The 23,398-nt window shown below is 42.3% G+C and overlaps 1 long non-coding RNA gene across 2 annotated transcripts in view; it reads right to left on the bottom strand.

The window, feature by feature from the left end:
• Positions 1-23,398, bottom strand: part of LOC113897072 — a 95,929-nt gene that overhangs the window by 39,850 nt on the left and 32,681 nt on the right. The window contains exons 2-3 of one of the 2 annotated variants that reach the window (XR_003512230.1): positions 19,044-19,133; positions 16,424-16,463 (exon numbers count right to left, since the gene is read on the bottom strand). This is a non-coding gene — a long non-coding RNA (uncharacterized LOC113897072). Of the gene's footprint in view, positions 1-16,423; positions 16,464-19,043; positions 19,134-23,398 lie in introns of those variants that run through there. The other variant, XR_003512231.1, reaches the window with a different exon arrangement.

The raw sequence follows: 23,398 nt of genomic DNA, 5'->3' as shown, positions 1-23,398 counted from the left end.
GCATTTTTCTCCAAAAAAGTAGATATCCTGGATAATCTGTCCTTTCTTCATATTGACTGACCACAAAATTACTGTGTTCAGAGTCTTAAGTTTCGATGAAGAGGGAAGTACTGAATGGTAAATGGCTCTCCAGTTATAGAAGTGGGCCCCTGTTTATCCTGTTTTAGCCAAGTGCTCCTAGCTGCTGTCGTTCAGTCACTAAGTCATGTCCAATGCAGCTCCATGGACTGCAGCATGCCAGGCTTCCCTGTCCTTCACTATCTCCAGAGTTTGCTCAAACGTTGAGTTCATGATGCCATCCAACCATCTCATCCTCTGTTGCCCCCTTCTCTGACTCTCAATCTTCCCCAGATCAGGGTCTTTTTCAACGAGTTGACTCTTCACATCATTTGGCCAAAGCATTGGAGCTTTGGCTTTAGTATCAGTCCTTCCAGTGAATATTCAAAGTTGATTTACTCTAGGATTGACTGGTTTTGTCAGGGAAAACACACTGACTGAAGCCACCTGCCCTGACCAAGCACCACAGTAACCATTTGCATGAGTTGTTTTATGATAGAAGGTCCTGGTAAGGAACATGGAACTAATAAGCCACCACCAACCGGAAGAGTTCAGGAAAGGTCAAAAGGTGACACCAGGTGTCCAACCACTCCCAGAATTCTTCTCATGAGCAATGCATGCTCCACCAGGAAGGACTCTGAGTCAGAGGATTGGCCAAAGACAATCCAAAAACTAATCCCATCACCATAAAACCTGAGACTGCGAGTCATGTGGAAGAGCAGTTCTCCTGGGTTCCCTTACCCTCCTGCTCTCCGCCCAGGTGCCCCTTCCCAATAAAATATATTGCTTTGTCTGCACATGTGTCTCCTCAGACAATTCATTTCTGAGTGTTAGACATGAGCCCACTTTCAAGCTCTGAAGGGGTCCCTCTTTCAGCAACAGTTTGATCTCTTTGCAGTCCAACAGACTCTCAAGAGTCTTCTCCAGCACCACAATTCAAAAACATCAATTCTTTGGCACTCAGCCTTCTTTATGGTTCAAATCTCACATCCATACATGACTACTGGAAAAACCATAGCTTTGACTATATCGACTTTTGACAGCAAAGTGACGGCTCTGCTCTTTAATACACTAAGTTTGTCATAACTTTCCTTCCAAGGAGCAAATGTCTTTTAATTTCAAGGTTGCAGTCACTGTCCACAGTGATTTTGGAGCCTAAGTGGTCCTAGAGACTCCCTAAATACCCCTAGATTCCTCTCCTTTAAGACTTATTCCCCTAAATATCTACTGAACTACTTCCATTTCCCCAGTGAACAGTTAGACTCTATTCACATTTTACAATGATCCCCTGGAGGAGTGTTTGCATTCTTGGCTGCCTATCAGTCATTTCACTTACAGGGCATCAAGCTAGTCCCATCTGTTCCCCACTAAGTACTTACTTCCCAGCATTCTGTTCAGAGATTGTGTCAGTCGTGTTTACAAGTTTTGATCTCACCTACATTGTGGGGACCACACTTGCAATGAACCTTGGTTGCTGGACTTCGATGATCTTTGTGTTTCAGTCTTGGGGGCCTATTTTTAGAAAACAGTGATGTTGTCAGGAAAAAAAAAAAAAGATGGGGAAGCTTTGGGGGCAGTATTCTTCATGCAGCCAGGACTCACCCTCACTGGTCTGTATAGTCAAAGCCATGGTTTTTCCAGTAGTCATGTATGAATGTGAGAGTTGGACCATAAAGAAGGCTGAGTGCCAAAGAACTGATGCCTTCAAACTGTGGTGCTGGAGAAGACTCTTGGGAATCCTTTGGACAGCCAGGAGATCAAACCAGTCAATCCTAAAGGAAACAAACCCTGAATATTCCTTGGAAGGACTGATACTAAAGCTGAAGCTCAAATACTCTGATCATCTAATGCAAAGAGCTGACTCATTGGAAAAGCCTCTGATGCTAGGAAAGATTGAAGGCAAAAGGAGAAGAGGGTGGCAGTGAATGAGATGGTTAGATAGCATCACCGACTCCATGGAGATACTGGAGGACAGGGAAGCCTGGTGCACTGCAGTCCATGGAGTCAGAGGGAGTCAGACACAACTTAGCGACTGAACAACAACACCACCATCAGTGGAAAAGAACTTTCTGGAGACTCTACATGAAGGTCAAAGTTAATTTTCTAAGTTGTCGATCTCAGCTTTTTGTCCTTAAATAAGGACTATTACCCACGGCCAATAGCACTGAAATTCATTCTGCTCTCTCTATTTTGTTCTTTCCTGTTTTCTTGGACAAATAAATAAACAGATTTTAAAAACCAGCCACTCTATCTTTCTTCCTTGACAGCAAGATGACACTCATTGCCTTACTTTAGGACCTAAATTGCCACCTACCATCTCCCTGTACATCCAAAGTATAGGTAATGACTGCTTTTGTTTTTGAGAAATTTCTAACATCAGTTGGTTAATAGCTGTAGACTTGTGCATCCTACCCACCCCACCATGCTCCATGACACAACTCTGGTGTCTAATGCATATTAAATAAAAGACTTTCTATTCCTTGATATCCAAATTGGGAACCAAAGCCTCAATTGAAATGCTGTTGCACAATGTTAGGTTATAAATGTCACTGACACAATTTCAAGTCACCTGGCAACATTCAGCTGCTTCAGTTTCACAATGTTGCCCTGCAGAGGGCCAGAAACCAAGAGCAGATGCCTCAACCTCTTAGAAAAATGATTGCAAAATGATCACAGAATGAGAAATTTTAAAGTGTGTTTCAAATTTCTAAATAAATAAAAATCTCCTGACACACAACAGGGACGGTTTATTGTTCCTGGTGAATTAATAGTGAATTTGATAGCAGGACTGTTTCTGCAACCTCACATTTCCTGTTCTTACTTTTCCTCAGCTTCCCTCTGCAAATAAAAATTTCAGAGATTTCCAAAAGTCCAAGCCAGTCCAGACAACCCAACAAACTTTTAATCTGTATTATTCATTGACTGCATAAAATGCTTCAGGGTACAGAGAAACTTTAAGATTATCCACCTGTATTCTCATCTGATACTGGCATCTTCCCTGCCTCCCCACTCAGAGACCAATCATTAAGGAAGAGGAACTGACTTCTTCTTTAATGCTTTATTATGATTAATCTCTTTACTATAAAAACATATATACACAGAAGATTAAGGGAGGAAAAAAAGAGAAAGATAATAAAAATAAACTCTCCTCATAATCACCATTCTCAGAAAAAAAAAAATTGGTCACTAAAAAGTATTAGCGTTATCCCATTATAATAATAAATTACTTATATAAATATATATTATAGGGCTATAATAAACATTTTTCTGGCTAAATCTTTGTGTGTGCCCATGAATAGTTTTTAAGATAGAATCTTAGAATTAGTCAATCAAAATTTTAAGAAGTCTAACAATAATAATCACAACAATACCATTAATATTAATAACAAATGCTTCTAGAGCATACTGTGAGGTACTCTGTCACATGCTTCATATTCACAACAATCTTAGGAGGTAAATATTGTAGCACCCCCACTTTTAAAATAAAGAAATTGAGGGTTGGAAATTTACTTGAGTTCTCTCAAACAGTATACTAAAATAATGACAAATGAGGGTTTCAAACCCAGGTCTATGTCCACAAACCATGCTCTTTCCATTGCACACATAAATGAGGAATCCCTCACTGTGCTACAATGAGTAAATGACCAGTGTTTTTACGAAAACAACACAAGTGAACCAAAGGATGTCATGTTGGGAAACGCCAAAAAGTCCTTAAATTAAATCCTCATCAAATATGTGAGTCATCCCACAAAGAACACTTAATCTTTATTTATTTACCTTTAAAGACAATAAAGTATCTTTCTAGGTATTTCACCTTTAGACTACTCTAAGAATTAGAAAATTCATTTGAATTCTGAACTGAAAATTATTTCCTTTTAGTCACCAATCATTAGTCTAGATCTAAACCGCAAAACCACAATGACATTATCCCTCTGCCCTGTGATGTGACAGCCCTTTGCAAGTGCCATTCAATCCCCGTGCTGTACTCAGGTCTTTTTCAAGCCCACAGTTTAACTTTTCTTCCTACCTTAGACCACAGAGTGTTCTCCCCACTGGGAAGACTTCTGCTGACTATGATCCAGGCTGTGTATTTTTCAAGGCCGGGCATCAGCTGAGACACTAAGAGAGCCATCAAGCCACCGGCCATCAGGAATCTGTCTAGCATTATGTAAAGTCCATCAGGGACGTGCCCTGGGGGAACACTGTAGGCCTGATGGGTATGGGCCAGTTCCTGGTGAAGACAGGAACCATCAGCATCTTTGAGCATGCTTATAACATGCAGGTGATAAAGTTCAGCGTGAACCCCATTGTTAAGAGTTCCCACAGAAGCCAAGAACTAGCTGACCTGCCCAAGCCAGTGGAGGGGCTGAAGAGGGCGGCTAAGCCAGTCCGTATGGTGCAACTCACCACTGAGGAATCAGGGGATCGTTTCATCAATGGGGTGATGAGCTGCACCCATTGATCTGCCTGAAGGACGGACAGAAGAACCACACTGGCATTTCCACCAGGACATCCTAGCCGGTCGTGTAGCACTGCGAGACCGTCAGCGAGGAGTCCCTCCGTGCTGTGCCCGTCCAAAGCTCCCAACAAGCAGAGCCGGCTGTACGAAAAAGGCAGCTCTTCCCCAACTCCATAGCCAAGGACACTGACAAGAGGTGTCTGTCCTTCAGGAGCCCAAGTAGCAGGTCTCAATCTGTCGAAAAGTGTGAGCGAGACAGTGCTGAGACCCCTGGTACTTTGGGCTCTCGAGCACAAGTCACCCAGCACTACCTCAGTGACATCCATCAGGACAGCATGGCAGCCGGCTATCAAGAGGTGGAGCTGTGAGGAGCACTCGCGGGGCGTTTGCTTCCACTTCCCCAGTCTGACGCTGTGCACAGATCCATACAGGGCTTCCCATACCCGGTGCTGCCTCAACGCTGCGTGCTGACTGCCTGCCCCGGGCCGTGGAGCCCATTCACCTGTTGAGATGTGGTGTCCGCTACAGGGCCTAGTGGCATCCAACTGTCCTGCACAGGAAGCGGGGCCACGTCTTCGAGGAGTCCCAGGTGGCCGGTACCCCCGTTTGATGAGAAGTCACATCGACAAGTCCTTTGGCTTCACCGCCAACCTCAGGACCCACGCAGGCAGCTAAGCCTTCCCCTTCCTGGTACCTCCAGATCCTGCCCGCAGACCCCTCTGACCACACCAGCTGCCCCAGCAGGTCGTGGGGGAGACGTGCAGGCACAAAGGCCTGAAGGAAGGCATTCCAGCCCCAGACAACTTCCAGGACAGATGATCCCAGGGCACAGCCTCAAGCCCTGGGATCTCCTCACGACCCCTTACAAGACTGTCCAGACCTGAGATCCCCTGCCTGCAGGGTTTCTGGGGCCCACTTGGTACCATCCTCATCATAAATGCACAAGCTAGTGTGCTTAGAAACTTAGTCGTGTCTGACACTTTGCCACCACATGGACTGTAGCCCACCAGGCTCCTCTGTCCATGGAATTCTCCAGGCAAGAATATTGGAATGGGTTGCCAACATCCTACTCCAGGGAATCTTCCTGACCCAGGAATCCTCCATTGGCGAGGAGGATTCTTTACCACTGAGCCACCTGGGAAGCCCGCTCATCATGAACATTTGATGCCATTTCTTTCTGTATCTGGTTCAAGATTTCAGAGCAACAGAAATGCCTTTGCAGAAAGTACTTATTTAGCCGGTGGAGGTGGAAGAAAGGAGGTGACACCTACTGCAGCCAGCACAGTAGGTAGGGATCGAAAGTGGTCGCCGCACAGTTTGGGAAAAAGAAACTAGAGACAGAATTAAAGTTTTAAAGATAGATCAGGGGACTCAAGACCTCTTGGGTCAAGAGCGCTGTTTCTTGGAGCCGCATCAATTTTATTTAGTGTCTTGGCAAGCAGAAAGTATCTGTTGTGTTAGTGTCCCTGATCACATCTCCCATTTTATTGATTACTTTAAACTATCTTTATTATTTTCTTGTACAAGGGCTATCACCTAGCTGGAGGTCATAAACCTGCATGCTGCTGCTGCTGTTGCTAAGTTGCTTCAGTCGTGTCCAACTCTGTGTGACCCCATAGACGGCAGCCCACCAGGCTCCCCCATCCCTGGGATTCTCCACGCAAGAACACTGGAGTGGGTTGCCATTTCCTTCAGTGCATGGAAAGTGAAGTCGCTCAGTCATATCCAACTCTTAGCGACCCCATGCACTGCAGACTACCAGGCTCCTCCGTCCATGGGATTTTCCAGGCAAGAGTACTGGAGTGGGTTGCCACTGCCTTCTCCGCATAAACCTGCATATGCCTTGAGAAAACATCTTAGTGTGTGCATAAGCAGCGTTCTGAACTTGCGCTAACCTGGCGTTCCAAGGTCCACACTATGTTTCCCCTTAGCTTAGCAGGGGATGAAAGCCCCAACTGATCAACCCGAGGTACTTTTATGTGGGTTATGCTGTATTGCTATTATTTTGCTTTTATTCTTTTCCCATGGTGATTTTCTCATGGCTTAGCCAGAGCAACAGGCGGCTGACTATTAACCCCTGCAGACACTCAACACTTTTTGTTTCTCATTTCTTCAGAGGGAAACTCAAATTCTCCCACCCCAAGAAATTTTAAATAAACACATTGAGGTTTATTTGAGTAAGTGGCCTGTTGTCGATTTTCTCCTAGACGGGAGGAAGGAACAAGTGGTTACACATTCTCCTTGAAACTAGAAGGCAAAAAATTTTGTACCATGTCACCACAAGCATCTTCAGCTGTAATAGCGTCAATGGAATAATAAATTCAATATGGTGGTGACAAAAACAAATTTGTGGTTGAAAAATACATAAATATGCAATGTGGCATAAGTGAAACTACTGACAGGTACAGAAAGTTCTGAGATAGTACAGAGAAGGGAGTGGTTAACTCTATGGGGATGAAGGAGTCATTCATTCCTTCATTTCATAAACATTTCCTGAATACATATTACATGCTGCAATGAGCACAAACCTGGATAAATACATTTTCCAGAAGAGGGGAAAAGAAACATTTCAGGCAGAGGAGCGGAGAAGGCAATGGCACCCCACTCCAGTACTTTTGCCTGGAAAATCCCATGGACAGAGGAGCCTGGTAGGCTGCAGTCCATGGGGTCGCAAAGAGTCGGACACGACTAAGCGACTTCACTTTCACTTTTCACTTTCATGCATTGGAGAAGGAAATGGCAACCCACTCCAGTGTTCTTGCCTGGAGAATCCCAGGGACGGCGGAGCCTGGTGGGCTGCCATCTATGGGGTCGCATGGAGTTGGACATGACTGAAGCGACTTAGCAGCAGCAGCAGCAGCAGGCGGAGGAGACCCTATACAAGTATAGATGCCTGAAAGATCATGGTGGGTTTGAAGAACTGTAAGACATTCCAAATTGTGGAGAATAAAATTTTGCAGGAGAGAAGCAGCAGATGAGGCCGAAGTATGCAATAATTCATACTATGTATTGAGTGCAACACTTCATAATACACATGCGTGCATGCTCAGTGGTGTCCTACTCTTTGCGACCCCATGGACTACAGCCCACCAGGATCCTCTGTCCATGCGGTTTCTCCAGGCAAGAATACAAGAATACTGGAGCATGTTGCCATTTCCTCCTCCAGGGAACCTTCCCAACCCAGGGATTGAAACTATGTCTCCACGTCTCCTGCATTGCAGGCAGATTCTTTACAACTGAGCCACCAGGAAAGCCCCCATAATTTGTGTAGGATGCAGTAATTCATATTATATACAGTAAACAGCATAAGTAAATTTTGTGAAGGTTCAAATCCCTGACAGAGTTTGTGTATATTAAGTAAAAGTCTGAAACTGCTAGGAGCCTGTGACCCTTTTGAGAGGGTGGGGCAGCAGTCAAATGAGACAGGGAAATCACCTTACTCTCCCTCAGGCTGGTTGTGGCCCTTCCCTACCCAGCAATCCATCTGTCCTGGGACAGAATAGGTGCCACCAGATGTAGCACGCCTACCTATCCTACTTTCTTACTTTCCCTGAACTCTGCTGGGAAAAGATTTCAACCATTCTTTTCCTGAAAGATTCATGTACAACCCAAAGAAGTAGAGAGTTAAGGGCAGATACAGAAATTGTGGCATTAAAAAAAAAAAAAAAGCTAAGATTCTATTTAATTCTCAGAAGAGGAGTAAGTCATCCATGTTTGAGAACTGTTAGAATCCCCACGAAGGCTTCTTACCTTCCTAACCTTCCTCTGTTTCCTTATCTTCTAGTCATCTCCTCTTCTATTTAGGCCCCACTCTTCCGTATCTCCTCTTCCCCTTTCTATCACTCCCTACAATTCCTGCCAGGATGTAGAGTCCAGCTGTTGAGTGCCAGCCAGCTGTTGAGCCTGGAATATTCTGCAACCTCTGGTTTCAGCTAGATGCCAATGAAGGATTTCTCTGATACCCTTCTGTAAAATCCTTCTATAGGGTGCATTCTCCTGTGAAGGGACATTCGCTGAGGGTGCCTCACCTCTCACAGATCTGCCTCCAGATTGCCTTTTGATGTTCCCTAAAAGCAAACCGAAGGAAGAAAGTTCTTCCTTCCAGTTAATGTGGAAAGCCTTTAATGAAAATCAGGCCTGGACAGAGGTCTAGTGTTACTAATTCAAAAGAAGCAGGGTTAAAGCTACATCAACAAGAGAACACACTGATTATATAGACTAGACAAGGTTATCTCCGGAAGGAAGAACTTTCTTCCTTCAGTTTGCTTTTCAAAAGTCACTTCATTAAAGACTTTCCACATTAACTGAAAAATCACTCTACCTGGGTCACCTGAGACAATGGGACTGTACTCAAAGAGTTTGTTCCTTATTGTTAGGTTTGTTCCTGATAAAAGTCTAGGAGGTGTGTGTGTGTTGAGTAGGGCAGAGTACAATGGGGTATTCACGTTTTCCAGCAGTTATGTAAATGTTTATTTGAAATTTGAAAAATTATTGCATTTTCTTCTTCTCCATTAGGACAGAAAAATCAGAAAGAGGATTGCCTTGTCAAGAGATTCAGTAAAGCACTTAGCCTCAGGAAACACACATTCCAATACCTGGAGGCTATCATTATTCTTACAAAAGGTGAATCGCCTTAGGCCCTCTAGGTAACTTGCCTCCTACATGTTTTAGCTGGGGTTTGTGGTCCCTCTTAGGAAAGGGGCATTGAAGCCAGTTATCTCTCAGTGCAGCCCAGAACCTAAGATTCTAATGGGAGGACACAGTTTCTGTTTTGTTTTGTTTGTTTTATCTGGTCCTGGACTTTAATGTTTTCTTTTACTACCTAGATCACCCCATCCCAGATGCAACATCCTTTCAAAGGATTGAAGCTAAAAGCAGGAAGGACACACTGTTTATACGCTTTTGCTTCTAGATGAATTAATCATTTATTTCTGTTGTCTTCATCAGGGGAATCACCTCAAAGCAGCCCCACTCTCTGAGTCAATTCTCCTGGGGCTCATAGGGACAAGTAGAAATAAGAATACAGATAAGTCTCTGGCTAGAGTGAAATAACTTCTTCAGGTCACTGAGAGGCAGGAAACAGATGGGCCTCAGGTTAGATATTTACAACTGGCCTCCAGGTTTATATTTTTGAGGGCAAGAAAAAGATGGGTTTCAGACCAGACACTTAAAACTAGCCTCCTGTTTGCATTTCCTGAAACAGAGGGTAGGTGGGTTCTAGGTTAGATATTTAGAACCAGTACCCTATTTGCTCTTTGAAATGCAAGTAACAACTGAAATAGCCTAAATAGCCAAGCTTTGTCTCCTGCGGATACCTTAAGATAACAGTCATGGCAGGAACAGAGAGGGGCTGAACCTTGAGATCAGAAGGTCATATATTTCCCATCCTTGGGACAAGGGAGACATTTCACATGTACAGAAAGGCTGCTTGGGGGTCAAAAGGAGGGGGCACCACCCCATAAGAAGTGATGCCCCTATGTGATCCCATAGGCCCCTGGGCTGAATCCATCTCGGGAAAAAGATGCACATGCATGTTGGGGAGGGTCCTAGGGTGGGTTAGGTCTGGGAAAAGAAACCAGATATTTGGCTAGAGGTAAACAAAGACCTGGAAGAAATCTGCTCTATATAAATGATTTAACTGCCTCTTTACTCCTACTCAGTAGGAGGGAAGCTCACAAGCTTTTCTCCCAGTATGCATCTCTACCTTGCTTCTATCCTAACCAAACAAACTGTTTCTCTGTGAGCTCTATCACTTGTTCTCCGCTGTCTCTAATAATAAACTCTGTACCTGCATTTACAGTTTCTGCCTCCAGGAGAAATGCATTTTTTAATGGGGACAAAGATCCAGGGAAAAATAGCTTCTAGTCTCCATCCCTTGCTGGTCTGGTGGCTAGGATTCCTGGCTTTCATCTAGACTACCCAGGTTCAATTCTTGGGCAGGGAATTAACATCTCGCTTCCTGCCACTGCTCACTGCTTCCTCTCCAAGATCAACTGTTCTTCCTGGCTCACTGCTTCTGTTTTAGTCCCTAAACAGTGGAGCTTAAATTGTTTTTGTTTGTTTGTTAAGCGAAGGAGTTTTCCTTAATCCAACAATCCCACTTTGGGGGATTTGACAGAAATAAAATAATGGTGTGTGTACACTATCCATAGGATCAAATTTTAAAAATACATTTTTCTTTCTTTCTCATTATTTAGCTGGTGACTATGGGCACATATTTATCCTCTTAGATTAGAAAGGAAAGTTAATGTAGAATATGATTTTTGTTTTAATTGTGAGGATAGCATGGGGTGATCAGGGAAGTAATAAAGCATCTCATGATGACATTACTGACCCAGTGGATTAGTTATGGTTCCTTGTCTAAGTTGGCCATTCATAACAGGCTAATACGCACAAGAACTGGCATCAGGAAATATCGGATATTATGTAAGTCTTTGTTTCCTTTGGACCAGGAAGAAATTTCTTTGGTTAATAATTCAGAACCTCAGTAAAATGGTTTCAAAACCACCCTGTCATACTGCCAGCTCCCAGCACATTCATGTTCCGAGCACATGCAAGTCAGGCGGGCAGAGATTTATTGAGCAACTATTATGTGTCAGGCCGGGTACTAGTAAAATATGGGGCAATGAAAATAAACAAGACATGGCTCAACTCTCAAGGTACTCAGTCTGCTTAGTGGAGATAGGGAGAAACATAAATGAGGAGGATAATGTTGGTGATGATGAGTTTTGGTGTGATGCACTTTTATGAAGAGAAGAGCACCATTGGTCACTAGACCTGCAGAAATAAAGGTGTGGGAATAAACGGATGAGCGTGTGAACATTCGGTATTATCAGGGTAGGAAGTCCAAGATAAGGAGAGATGCAACTGGGAAAACTGGTTCTGCTGATCACAGAAGACCTTATATGGTTTCACGGAACTTGAATGGCTTTCCCCCACCCCCGCAGTTCCAATACTTTGGCCACCTGATGCAAAGAGCCGACTCATTAGAAAAGACCCTGATTCTGGGAAAGATTGAAGGCAGAAGGAGAAGGGGACAACAGAGGATGAGATGGTTGGATGGCATCACTGACTCAGTAGACATGAGTCTGAGCAAGTTCAGGGAGATGGTGAAGGACAGGGAAGCCTGGTGTGCTGCAGTCCATGGGGTCACAAAGAGTTGGACACCACTGAGCAACTGAACAACAACAAGGCAATGAGAAGCCATGAAAAGGCTTTCTAAAGGAGAGTGATACATTCAGATTTGCATTTAAGTTAGATGACTTCAGTCTCAGATAGACATATATGCAAAGGCAGAGAGTCCAGGTAGGTGACAGAGGAATAGTCTCTCTGAGAGATGGTGGGCCCTCCATGTGGGCAGTGATACTGACATGGAAAGGAAGGATAACTTTGAGAGAGATTTAGACTAAAATAGATTAGATTAAGTGATTGATTAGATAGGAGAATGAATGAGAACATAAGATGACTCCTACGTCTGAGTGGCTGAAGATAAATAATAGAAGACAACAAGTACATTAGAAGAAGGAAAATAAGTTTAGTTTTAGAAACGTCTAAAATGACTATAACATATATAAACAGAAGTGCCTCGTAAGCAGTTGACTATATAAATCTGGGACTCAAGAGAGAAGTCAGGACAGGAGCTATCAACTTGGAAATCATGGAATGTACTTGTCTGGCTGGATCTAGGAGTCATATTCCTTATGGGCCAGGCACTGCGCTTAACACTGGGTATACAGTAGATGCACAAAATAATTCTTGGTTCTTGTCCTCATAGAGTTAACTGTTTCGTGGTGGAAACAGACATCAAAAAAGTGAAGCCACTACAAAGTAGTATAAGAGAGGGACTTGATTTTCAACGGGGTCATGGAAGTGCTAAGGAAATAACATATGGGGTAAAGCCATGACCCAAGGGAAAAGTAATAGACCAAGGAAACCCAGGTAACACCAAAATGTAGAGATTGGGAAGGGAGAACTGAAAAGGAGAAAAAGGCAGAAATATAGGTGAAAAAAATAGAAACAACTATTGTCATGGAAGACAAGGAAGGAGAAAATTTAAGGAGAGAATGTTCCAACAATGTTAAATTTAGCACAGAAGACAAGCAACATAGGGCTAAAATGACCCCTTGATTACAAGTATGGAGGTCTTAATGATACTGACAAGCAAATCATTGTAGAATTTAGAAGCCAGCTTTTAGTGAGTTGAGGAGTGAATGAGAAGTAAAAAACTGTTAAGGGGAGGAGAGCACAATAGTTAGAGTGGAGCCTAAATCAAATAAGTGGTTGATTATAAGATCAGAGAAACTATAACAGTGGGTTGACATCATAAGAAAGAAGAATCAGGATCTGAGAGTAAATGAAAAGGCTGGGATCAAAAGAACAAGCAGAAGGAAGCTTCAATTTGGAGGAAAGCACTCTATCCTTTTGGCTTCCCTGGTGGTAGAGCCAGTAATGAATCTGCATTGTAGGAGACCACCTGCAATGCCAAGAGACATGGGTTCAATCCCAGGTTTGGGAAGATCCCCTGGACAATGAAATGGCAACCTGTGCCATTATTCTTGCCTGGAAAATTCCATGGACAGAGGAGCCTGGTGGGCTACCGTCCATGGGGTCACAAGAGTCAGACACAACTTAGCAACTAAACCACCACCACCACTCTATCCTTTTAGATTGGCAGAGAGAGGTGAAAGTGCATATGGATTTGGGTATGTTTATAGAAGGGGCCCTAGATTGTTGAATAGGACTCACTATTGTAGTTTATGAAGGAGTCAGCTTTTCCGCTGAGAAGGAGGGACCTGAGAAGAGTATAAGTCAGCAGTCATTCCTGAGGGGAAAGGGAAAGAAGATGACAGGGGACAAGAAAAAGAATAGAGCTGCTGGGCTAACCCTGACTTTGTAGTAGAGTCAACCCACCTGAAGATGTGATTTTTCTCCAACCTATCACTTGACAATCTGGATACAGAAGGAAAGTTACATTGCAGATTTCAAGATTGAGTTTTGCCTGGTAGCTATGGCAAAACAGCCAGGCTGCAGAAGAATTAAGAGACTGAATGGAATTGTAGGTTAGGTCATCAACCATGTGGGCCAAGTCAAGGAAGGAAACAAGTGAGGCTAGAGAGGGGATGATTGGAATAAGAGGCTGAGATTTAAGAAGCTGGAGACACTAGGAGTCTGAAGAACAAGAGTTTTAAGAAAGGAAATGCATGATATTGGGAAGGATTTGGGATTTGGTCTGAGTGGTTACAAAGGATTTCTGATGTGGAATGGTTCCAAGCCAAAGATGGAGGTAACTCCAGTAAAGTGGGGTTTACTGGAGTTGGGGCTAAAAAACTGAGGCTCAGGTGTTGGATAGTTCATCTACAGGGTCATTTGAACACATGGAATATCAGCAGGTAACAGGAAGGAGACAAAAGGAGCCAAAGGGTCAGTGAACCAGTTAAAAGGGGCTGGGAGGCTGGTATTTTTCAGTGATCAGAAGGCATAGAAGAGGTACAATCTAGTGGCAGGACCCTTAAAAGAGAAGAGATTTTTACTGATTGATGTAGGAGGAGTTTGAAGCAGGCTTCTAGGGCTGCCATAACAAAGTACCACAGACTAGGTAGCTTAAAACAACAGAAATTTATTCTTATACAGTTCTAGAGGCTAGAAGTCCACAAGTCAGGTGTCAGTGGGGTTGGTTCCTTCTAGAGGCTCTGAAAGAGAATGTCTTTTATACTGCTCTCCCAGTTTCTGGTTCGGAGAAGGCAATGGCACCCCACTCCAGTACTCTTGCCTGGAAAATCCCATGGATGGAGGACCCTGGTAGGCTGCAGTCCATAGGGTCACTAAGAGTCGGACACGACTGAGCGATTTTACTTTAACTTTTCACTTTCATGCATTGGAGAAGGAAATGGCAACCCACTCCAGTGTTATTGCCTGGAGAATCCCAGGGACGGGGGAGCCTGGTGCGCTGCCGTCTATGGGGTCGCACAGAGTCGGACACGACTGAAGCAACTTAGCAGCAGCAGCAGCAGTTTCTGGTTGCCACTGGCAATCCTTGGTACTTCTTGGCTGACAGATGCATCACTCCAGTCTCTGCCTCCATCATCTGTGGTATTCTCTCCTCTTGTGTCTTCACATCATCTTCTAAGGACATCAGACCGATTGGATTCAGGGCCCTTCCCACCTCAGTATGACCCCATCTACTCTTAAACTAATGCAACAGCCCAGCTGCCAACTAAGGTGGCATTCTGAGGTACTGGGGGTTGGGACTTGAACATATCTTTTAGAGTGACACAATTCAACACTTGGACAATTGGAAAAGGCCATTCCTATCACAAGAAGAACATGATCAGAAGATAAACAGAACAATGCACATCTTTGTGTGTCTGTTGTGGGGGTGGTGTTTAGCAGGCAGTAGCATCTCAGGTTGGAGCCAACTTTCACTTAAAAAAATGAGAAAGAAGGAAATCAGAGGGGGTTCCACTGAGCATTGCAGAGAAGTGTGGGGCCCAGGCGAGCACCAAGAAGGAAGAGAATAAGGACAACAAAAGATGACTGGTCAGGGGCTTTACTGATGGGGTAATGACTGAGGAGGCCAGAGATATGCCTAGGGATTGGCTGTCCTGTGGCCCCAGAAGTAACTCCAGAGCTCATGTGTGCACATGGCTGTGTGGAGATAGGCTTTTGCACTGAAGGAGGAAGAGTGTATTAAAGCCAGCTTAGAGATCCCAGAGGAACTTGCTTTAGAAAGGTCTGGGTGATAACTAGCATGCATAATTATAAAAATATACCTCTAATGGAGAGGAGAGTATAGCCGCCAAAACCCCAGGTTTGGCATTGGACAACCCAGGATGAGACCAGGCCTCTGTTACTTAACAATCACCTTACTTCTCTGGGCCTCAGTTTCCACCTCTGTAAAATGGGGCTGTCCTAACTCCTAAATCCATTGTGGGAATTACCTGTGCTAATGTCTGTATGGCATCTAGAGCATGGTTTCCCATGAAGTAAATGTTCAATAAATGGCAGCCACTTATTATAAGATAACTTTTTATTTTGTAGTAATTGTACAAGGAATTCTTGTATACCTTTTAAATAAATTCACCAAATTCTGCTTACATTTTCCAATTTTTCCCTGTTATACATGCATGACCCTCTGTATAGACACATTTCTACTTATATCTTTTTCTATTTCTACTTATATCTCTATCTGTAATTTTCCTTCCCTAAATCTTTTGAGAGTAAATTTGGAGACACTGCACCCCTTTAGTAAATAATCCAGTGTGTATTTCATAAGTACAAGAGTGTCCTCTTATAACCACATTGTGATTATCAAAACCAGGAAATTTAACCTGATACAATACTATTATCAACAATGTATATTCTTTTTAAGACTTTTATTTCTTTAGTGTAGTTTTAGGTTTACAACAAAATTGAGAGGAAGGTACAAAGATTTCCTATATATCCCCTGCCCCTACACATGCATGAACTTCCCCATTATCAACATCACTTCCAGAACAGTACATCATTTTTACTAAGAATAAATCTATATTGACACATCGTAATAACCCAAAGCCCATATTACTTTAGGGTTCATACTGTACATTCTGTGGGTTTGGGAAATGTACAATGACATATATCCATCATTATAATATCACACAGAATATTTTCACTGCTTTAAAAATCCTCTGTGTTCTGCCTATTCATCTTTCCTTCCCTCCACTCCTGGAAACCACTAATCTTTTTATTCTCTCCATGGTTTTACCTTTTCCAAAATGTCACATAGTTGGAATCATATGGTATATAGCCTTTCTAGATTATCTTCTCTCACTTGGTAATATGCACTTAAAGTTCCTCCATGTTCTTTCATGACTTGATAGCTCATTAATTTTTAGCACTGAAAAATATTCCATTCCAGCTACTGAAGGACATCTTGGTTGCTTCCAAGTTTTGGCAATTATGAATAAAGCAGCTATAAACATGAAATTAAAAGACACTTACTCCTTGGAAGGAAAGTTATAACCAACCTAGATAGCATATTTAAAAGCAGAGACATTACTTTGCCAACAAAGGTCCGTCTAGTCAAGGCTATGGTTTTTCCTGTGGTCATGTATGGATGTGAGAGTTGGACTGTGAAGAAGGCTGAGCACCCAAGAATTGATAGTTTTGGTGTTGGAGAAGACTGAACTGAACTGAACTGAAACATCACTTTTCAGGTTTTTGTGTAGACATACATTTTTAGCCCTTTTAGGTAAAGATAAAGGAGCATAACACTGGATTGTATGGTAAGAGCATGTTTAGTTTTATAAGAAACCACCAATCTGCTTTACACAGTGGCTACACCATCTTGTATTCTCAACAGTGTAGGAGAGTTCCTGTTGTTCCACACACTCCCCAGCACTGATGTTGTCAGTGTTCTGGATTTTGGCCATTCTAATAGGTGTGTGGTAATATCTCGTTCCTTGGAGAAGGGCACTCCAGTACTCTTGCCTGGAGAATTCCATTGACAAAGGAGCCTGGCAGATTACAGTCCTCACACGACTGAAGCAACTTAGCATCCACGCACCATCTCATTGTTGTCTTAATTTACATTTCCCTGACGATATGGAATATGGAGTACCTTCCATATTAATTTTTCATCAATTTTCTGAAAACAGTTTCATAACTCTTTGATTTTTCCCAGTCTAGGATCTAATTCTGTATCACACCTTGCATTAGTTTTCATGTTTCTTTATTCTTCTTTAATATTAGCTCTCATTTATGTTATTTGGCCTTGATATTTATGAAAAGCACAAGCTATTTTGTAGAATGTCTCATGGGTTGAATTTACCTGATGTTCCCTCATGATTAGATTCAGGTTATTCATTTTTGCCAGGAAAACCAAAGAAGTAATCTTGTGTTCTTCTTGATACATCATTATCTTGAGGCACATGATGTTAATTTGTTTTTAGAGATCAACCCGATCACTTAATTAATGGGAAACAGTCTTTTTATCATTCCTGTTGCTGTTAAAAATATAAGAGGGGCTCTGTTTCAATATGGTTCTCTTTTTACTGCCAAATAAAGCATTATCTTTCCTGTGACCTTCATGGGTCAGTACACCTGAATTTGGACTTTTCATCCGACTCACAGAGTAACCAAAACTGGAACAGAAAATGGTCCTTTTGGGTGAACCAGAAGGAATTAGAACTTGGACTTGCTGAACGTGTTTCCATTTAAGGCCCAATTCCAGGATAAGTACTCTGCATTAAAAAAGAAATCCCTTCCATACTCTGCACTTATTTTTGACTGAATTTATTTCTAAGTTTATTGTGATTGCCTTGGTCTGCTCCCCCTAATAATTCAGGATTCTTCTTAGGGATTACATAAAGCACAGAACGGTTTGAGAGAGGTTTGGAACATTCATATCTTTCTTTTAGGAGAGCTCAGTTCAATCGTTGCTGTTGTTGTTTCGGAGCCCCTATGTCAAGGACTAACGGAGTGATCTGGGGTTGCTCAGAGACTTTAGTCTCCCAAGGCACATGGAGTTAGGCTTTGGATTTGTTCTTCAAATACTGAAGAATTCTTTATGGTCATTGCTCTTGAACAACAAGCAAAGGAAATCTCTATCCTTCAAGCTTTAGTTTAATGGTACTATGTACCACTGAATGTGTGGAAGGAAGAAGACTTACCTTTAATTCAGATGAAATATATGTGAGAAAAGATCCATATCCATTAGAAAGGTCAGCTCTGCATCTCATGCCAAAGTTTTTCAGAAAAGGTAGCCCACTGCATTCATTTGATTTTCCTGAGTTTGTATATCTGACTCTACATTTGTTTTTACAGAGCACAGACTAATGCAAGCACACTATTCATTCCTTACGCCACTAATAAGCAAAGATTATAACTCATATAGCTCTCTGTGTATTACAGCAATAGCAAAACACTGCCAAATATAGCCATGTCGATTATGAATACCTTTAAGCTTGGGGGCCATCACCACAATAACGAGCACTATAATTAGCTGTTTAATCAGACTGGCTTGGGAAAACACACTAAATACTATTATTGCACTGAATATCCAGTAGATGACTAATTGCCAACTTAAAAATTCAGAATCATGACTCTGTAGAATGTCTATAACAGTGTAAAATGCTTTACAATTATTCGTTAAGAATAAGATAGGCATCTATTGCATGTCTCCAACCTACTAAATGTTAATGTTGAAGGTTTTATGCAGACCATGTTCATAAATTTACAAAATGTGTCCATGAATTTAAATCCTAATAACTCAGCTTATTAAACTCCAATCACATCTTCTCCCTTAAAAGGCAGTGTTTTACAAGTAGACTATAAATATGCTCATTGACTAATAATTACTTATATGACTTCCAAAATAAGGTGACTTGCAGATGTAGCTTGATTATTTTGTTGAGGTGCTGAGATGACTCCCTATTTCCTCAAACTCACTCACTATTTTGGTGTGAACATACGCCTGTTACAGAGATTTCAATCTGCTTTTCTTCTTACGCCTCAGGCTCAAAAGGCAGCTTGAGGAAAGTATGCTACTCACCCAGCTTTGATGCTCTATCCAGAGGGAAAGGATCCCCACACAGCCCATGGGTCACCTGGGTACTGGTGACACGTCTCCTTCTGAAAGTGGCTGAAAGTAAAAGAAAGTGTTGGTCACTCAGTCGTGTCCGACTGTTTGCGACCCCATGGACTGCCCACCAGGTTCCTCTGTCCATGGGATTTCTCAGACAAGTACACTGGAGTGTGTTGCCATTCCCTTCTCCAGGCAATCTTCCTGACTCAGGGATCGAAGCCAGGTTTCCTACATTGCAGGCATATTCCACCCCAAACTGGTCCTTTGAGAAGTTTATATGGATACTTTACCAGGGGTTGCTACAACTTCCAAGCAGGCTCTTGCCGCCACTCTGGCTAAGTTCTGGATCAGGTGATGGTCTTCCTATCTAAATTTCCTTACAATTTCAAGTTGGTGAAATAGGATTATCCTTTCTATTGAGAAAAGCATTTGACTCTAGAGGCAGTTAAATTAGTAGCAGGTCATCTGCAATAAATAAATATATTTATTCATTCTGCAAACACGGGAACTGTGAGGACATGAAATTTAAAAATATCAAGTCTTGCTCATGTGAGCTTCATCCCCACAGATTGTACCTTCACCTCTGCAGAAAATGAAGGTGCTTTGTGAGTTAGGGGTGAGGTTTTTGATCACTTAAAACCTTACGGAAGGAAATTTTACAGTTCCTAAGGTACCTATTTCAGTTATTCATACTCCTCATAGCTAGGGAATTTTTATTTATTCTAACTCAGGATTTCTCAACATCTGCACTATTGACATTTAGGACTAGATAATTCCTTGTTGTCGGGGCTGTCCTATGCATTGTAGGATATGAGTAGTCCCCAAGGCCTCTACTCACTAGATGCCAGCAGCACACCCCTAGTTTAGACAATCAGAAGTGTCTCAGACATTGCCAGATATTCCCTGGGGGACAGAGCTGCTGATCTAACTTGAATTTGTTCTTTTACAATCTGACATCAAGTTTTTGTTATTGTTTTTATTTACTGTAGAGATAGAGATTAATTTGCCATTATTTTCTATTGAATAATACCAAGGGAAGTCAGGCAGAGGAACCAAAGATCAAATTGCCAACATCTGCTAGATCATCAAAAAAGCAAGAGAGTTCCAGAAAAACATCTATTTCTGCTTTATTGACTACACCAAAGCCTTTGACTGTGTGGATCACAATAAACTGTGGAAAATTCTGAAAGAGATGGGAATACCAGACCACCTGACCTGCCTCCTGAGAAATCTGTATGCAGGTCAGGAAGCAACAGTTGAAACTGAACATCAAACAACAGACTGGTTCCAAATAGGAAAAGAAGTACAACAAGGCTGTATATTGTCACCCTGCTTATTTAACTTATGTGCAGAGTACATCATGAGAAATGCTGGGCTGGAAGAAGCACAAGCTGGAATCAAGATTGCTAGGAGAAATATCAATAACTTCAGATATGCAGATGACACCATCCTTATGGCAGAAAGTGAAGAGGAACTAAAAAGCCTCTTCATGAAAGTGAAAGAGGAGAGTGAAATAGTTGGCTTAAAGCTCAACATTCAGAAAACGAAGATCATGGCATCTGGTCCCATCACTTCATGGGAAATAGATGGGGAAACAGTGGAAACAGTGTCAGACTTTATTATTCTGGGCTCCAAAATCACTGCAGATGGTGATTGCAGCCATGAAATTAAAAGGCACTAACTCCTTGGAAGGAAAGTTATGACCAACCCAGACAGCATATTAAAAAGCAGAGATATTACTTTGCCAACAAAGGTCTATCTAGTCAAGGCTACAGTTTTTCCAGTGGTCATGTATGGATGTGAGAGTTGGACTATAAAGAAAGCTGAGCGCAGAAGAATTGTTGCTTTTGAACTGTAGTGTTGGAGAAGACTGTTGAGAGTCCCTTGGACTGCAAGGAGATCCAACCAGTCCATCCTAAAGGAGATCAGTCCTGAACATCCTAAAGGAGTTCATTGGAAGGACTGATGTTGAAGCTGAAACTCCAACACTTTGGCCACCTGATGTGAAGACCTGACTCATTGGAAAAGACCCTGATGCTAGGAAAGATTGAGGGCAAGAGAAGAAGGGGACGACAGAGGATGAGATGGTTGGATGGCATCAACAACTCAATGGACATGGGTTTGAGTGGGCTCTGGGAGTTGGTGATAGACAGGGAGGCCTGGTGTGCTGAGCTTCATGGGGTCGCAAAGAGTTGGACACGACTGAGCGACTGAACTGAACTGAAGCAGATGCAAAAGTCTCGTCCTCTGACTAGATCTTATATTGTTAAAGAGTATAACAGTGTAACATTGGCATGATTCTTTTAATTTTTATTGACAAGATTCCTAGTTTCCTTTTCCCCCCATTTTTTCATTATGTTCATAGGCAAGAGTGTCATAGACTGCTAGCTGGCTTTCTTTTGAAGTCAGTGATTCTTAACTATTTTTATATGTCCATTCAATATGCAATTTGCTGAAAGCTAGGTAGCCTCTCCCTAGAAAGATATGTATATACATACAATTTTTGCACATAGTTTTAGGAAATTCAAAGCTAACACCTCTCTAAGGCCTTTCCTGCATCCCAGGTTAAGATTCTATGTTTTAAAACTAGTGCTGCTTCCTTGAGTTATGATTTTGTGAGGTTATGAAATAAAGGAGGCCTGAATATGGATATTCATAATAATAAATTCGTAAGAGTCGGACACGACTGAGCAACTGAACTGAACTGAATATGGATAATTATGGATAATAAAGTTTGATAGCATGATGGCTTTGCTCTTTCCAGGTAAACACTGCAGACACTGTTAACCTTTTCCCAAGCATCCTATTTTCATCTCCATTGTTATTGCGGGCCTCTGTGTTGTTGCTAACCCATTATTGCTCTTTGCTTTAATGACTGATTTTGACAGCAGCAGAGCCATATTACTCAACAATAGAAAATGGGATGTGTGCCACCCTTTCCCCTGCCTACCCACCATCCAGTAGCTGCTGCAGAACCAAACAGAGCTCTTTGAAGCTAGTGTGACCCTGCTATGAGCTAATCCACCCCTTCAAATGTACTCCCCCTGCAAAGAAAGAAAGAAACCATATGCACATTAGCATTGATGAGAAGTCCAAAGGATTCTTTGGAAGGGAAGAACAAAAATTAGTATACTGTCAAGCAAAGAACTTCTATAACTATACAGACACTTCTCTAATGTGGGTCTCTCTCTGGTTCTCCCATTCAATCTCTATCCCCTCTAGCACTCCTGTCCTCCTATGCAGAGTAATTACTCTTTGCCCTCAAACCCAGATGCCACACTCATCCTGGTGTACAGATAAAAAAGGGTTGAAGTTCATGGGACCACCCCCCACAACTTTCTAAGAAGGCAGTTTAGGATCATCAATAATTATTTCAACATGTCCTGGTGAGTCACTTTCCCTCACCCCAAACTCAGTAATTTATCAGAGTATTTTTTTTTATAAGCACATACAGTATTCTTCTCCAAAGGAATTCTCATATTACTTACCGAGGTTAATAGTTTTGCCATATCATTACTCCAGTTAGAGATCGCATAACAGGTTATTTTCTATATCCTTGCTACTGCAAGTATGCTCCTGGGATCAGCAGCATTAGTATTACCAGGGAATTTGTTAGAAATTCAAAATCTCAGGCTCCACCCTGTTTTACTGAATCATTATCTGCATTTAAACAATAGTCTCAAGTGATCCATGTGCATACTAAGGTCCTCCCCTCCCCCACCACCATCTTCATGTCCTTACCACCTAAGCTGGAGTTCCTCTGGGGTCCTAGAGTAAACTGCCTCCTTTGTCCTCCTTTCTGCACCCAGACTGAAGAGTTGGTTCCATGTAAGGGATAAGCCAGTAGATTTCCTTTAGTTAAAAGTGGCTCCTCAGCCACCCATCTCCCAACTCAACCCTATACCCAGTACATGAGATTATCTTTGATTACATTCTGTTCTCTCCATCACAAATCTTATGCTTTGGGGAGGGGGGAGGGTGCAGAATCTGAAAATTTTATAATAATCCCCATTTACAGATGAGGAAACAAAGGCTCAGGAAGATCAAGTAACCTGTCCAAGTTCTCGTAGATGATCAGGAGACCAAGCAGGATCAAGCTCCAGTCCGTCCTTTCATCTGTTTCATGCTGACATTCTTTTATAACTGCAATGCCAGGTGTAATTAGTTAGTGGACATTCACTGTGTGTACATTGTCAACTACAAATTGGCACTTGTCAAGAGCATTTGACAGGCAAATTTGGCCTTGGAATACAGAATGAAGCAGGGCAAAGACTAAGAGTTTTGCCAAGAAAATGCACTGGTCATAGCAAACACCTTCTTCC

The sequence above is a fragment of the Bos indicus x Bos taurus genome, chromosome 8, assembly GCF_003369695.1.
Source record: "Bos indicus x Bos taurus breed Angus x Brahman F1 hybrid chromosome 8, Bos_hybrid_MaternalHap_v2.0, whole genome shotgun sequence".
Taxonomy (NCBI): Eukaryota; Metazoa; Chordata; class Mammalia; order Artiodactyla; family Bovidae; genus Bos; species Bos indicus x Bos taurus.
The sequence above is the reverse complement of the archived record's forward strand: the minus strand, read 5'-3'. Positions and strand labels throughout refer to the sequence as shown.